The sequence below is a fragment of the Furipterus horrens genome, unplaced genomic scaffold (assembly GCF_987537825.1).
Source record: "Furipterus horrens unplaced genomic scaffold, mFurHor1.1.pri manual_scaffold_6, whole genome shotgun sequence".
Classification (NCBI taxonomy): Eukaryota; Metazoa; Chordata; class Mammalia; order Chiroptera; family Furipteridae; genus Furipterus; species Furipterus horrens.
In genome coordinates this window covers 79737658-79740331 of record NW_028327176.1, presented here as the reverse complement: position 1 = coordinate 79740331, position 2674 = coordinate 79737658, and the positions used below count along the sequence as shown (strand labels likewise).

Sequence of the window (2674 nt, the reverse complement as noted above, 5' to 3'; positions counted from 1 at the left end):
ACTTTTAAGGTCTCTTAATTCAACCCTTTATAGAAATATGTAACATCTCACCAAACAGCATGTTACATTTCAGAGGTTTGACCAAATGAGTAGAAAACATCCAGGTCTAAAGGCACATTTTGTTGACTAACAATGGAGACAGGAGTGCCTCTCCAAAGTCTCTCCCATAGGAGGGAGGTTTACTAACACATGACCTCATACTTAAAGCAGCATTCAGCAGACGAATCTGAAGACCAGCTGACACCTCAATAGCACTGGCTTTCTGGCCTGTCCTGAAGTCAAGACATTAGGTCAGCAGCTCTTCAATAAAGAGAGTAGGGAGACTGTTCTTAAGCGGCATATCCATGTTTAACAGGAATATGCCAGTCAAACCCTAGAGCACAGTGGTCAATGAGATAAGAGGAAAATACTTGAAGGAAGGCAGAGAAAGCAGCAACAAGACCACAAATCAGTATGGGTTAGTCAGCAGTCTTCTGTCAGTTAAGATGTATAAGATTTGCAAACACTACTATGCAAAGTAAATTTGATGAATAAAATAAAAGCCAAAAAATAAAAACAGATATAGTTACAAAAAAAATAAATAAAAAAGATTTACACTTTCAATTTGTCCTTTCAATGGGACTTTTGTCCTGCCCTATCCTACTTCAAATATCTTGGATTACCAACTTTAAAATGTTGACAGGTATTTAGATTCAAATAAAAAATATAAGAGGAGTCATTAAAAGTGACTTATACCCACTTATGTCATGAGCAATAATGAACACTAGCTTGCAGCCTGATAAAGAATCTCTTCCTTAGAGATTAAAAGATTATTTCTTTTGGACATCAGTAAACTTTACTTCTGCACTGTAGTGGGTGTTTTGCTCGAGCCAGATTGTTTTGGCTTAATGTTGGCTTTCAGGAGGTGGCCACCTTCAATTTAAAGAAAAAAATAAAAACTATTATCAACTAAACACTGCTTAAATGCACACACACACACATGAACTCTATACAAAAAATTCAAGTCAGTAATGGGCATTTCCAAAAGGTGACAAGTTCTTTAAATAAAAATATGGTGAAAAATAAAATTCAAAATCTGTAAAGCACAGAACAGCAGCAGCAGATGAGTTGCTGTTATGGACAGGACCCTGGACAAGGCCTTCCACTGCCGATGGAATGAGACAAATGAACTTGTACTGGATATCTATCTTAGAGACTCTGGAACCGCTGGTGACTTCACTTACGCCTGTCAACCCACTCAGTCAGACTGTATCTTTCCAGAGGTTTCTGTTGAAACTGGGTTTCGAATAGTGAGGTCCGAAGGGTGCAAATGGTTATGCATAGGATGAACTTGATCCATCAAAGAATACAGTTCCACTAAGGCATCTTGGTTAGAGTCCCCTGAACCTTTTATATGAGCAAAGACACTCCTGACATAAGTTTGCTTCTTCCATTCTAGATCTTACTGTGAAAATGTCGGAACAGTGGTCCTTGTTTTGGCTTCCAGAACTGGAATGACTGCCTATTCTCTCAGGAACTTTCGGCTTCCCAGAATCCTTGTCAAGAATATCTTTGTTTGATGAACTGGAAACAACTGGAAACCTCATTTCACAACTTGATTTATGTGATCCATTTTTCCAGGATGACCCTGTATGAGGAGTCCCTGAATGGTTCAAGATCTGAGAGCATAAAAGTGTAGGTTTCTTACTATCAGGCATACTTTTATCAGGGACAGTTTGTTGAAAGTTATTATTTGAAGGAGAAGGGAGCAGGGGCCCATCCCAGGCAGAGTTATTGGGAATAATATCTTCAGAATTAGTGCAAATTTTGCTTTTATTTGGGCTAAGGCCATCATCTCCCATCTGTTCTCCAAGGGAGGAGGGTCTTTCAACATCTTTGGATGTATCACTCTTGTCCTTATCAAGCACAGCATCACAAACTGTTGGATTAAATGGTGCAACAACTGTTAATTTTACATGATTCTTTTCTGGTGCTAAGGGTCTGTTTAATGGTTTTGTAGGAGTTGGTTCCTGACCAACTGATGTACTTAGCTGAGGTAATTCAGAGAGACTAGGGGTCTCAGCTACTGGTCCACAGCTATCAAATAAATTTTCCTCATCCTCATCTGCCTTCAATAACTTCTCTTCCTCCTCATCTGACTTCAATAACTCCTCCTCCTCTTCCTCTGTGACACTGATAAGGCCATCATCTTCTTCTCCTTCACTTGGGTCCAGCAAGGCATCGTCCAATGCATCCTCATACAAGGAACCCCTGGAGGGCACTAGTGAGCACATTATATCTCAGGAAGCCGGACCAAAGCCTGGACGAAAGACGTCCTCATTTACTCTTTCTTGAATGCTTTTATTTATGTTTTGTGTTAGCCAGTTAGTTCATTGAACAACATATTCATTCTGTTTCACTACCTTCTGCCATCTTTAAAGCAACTTCATAATTCCATCTTCTCAAAACTTTATCTTTTTGAGCAAAGAACTGTTCCAGATGCCTTTTGCAGTCTTCCAGAGAACTGAAAATTTTTCCATTAAGATAATTTTGTAAAGACCAAAATAAATGGAAATATGAAGGTGCAATGGCTGGTGAATACAGTGGATGGATCAGAACTTCCCAGCCAAGCTGTAACAGTTTTTGCCTGGTTATCAAAGAAACATGTGGTCTTGCATTATCGTGATGGAAGATT

At 39.2% G+C, this 2674-nt stretch overlaps 1 pseudogene; it reads right to left on the bottom strand.

Moving 5' to 3' along the window:
- Positions 1-1188: 1188 nt before the first annotated feature.
- Positions 1189-2273, bottom strand: LOC150006598 (S100P-binding protein pseudogene; annotated as a pseudogene).
- Positions 2274-2674: the final 401 nt, after the last annotated feature.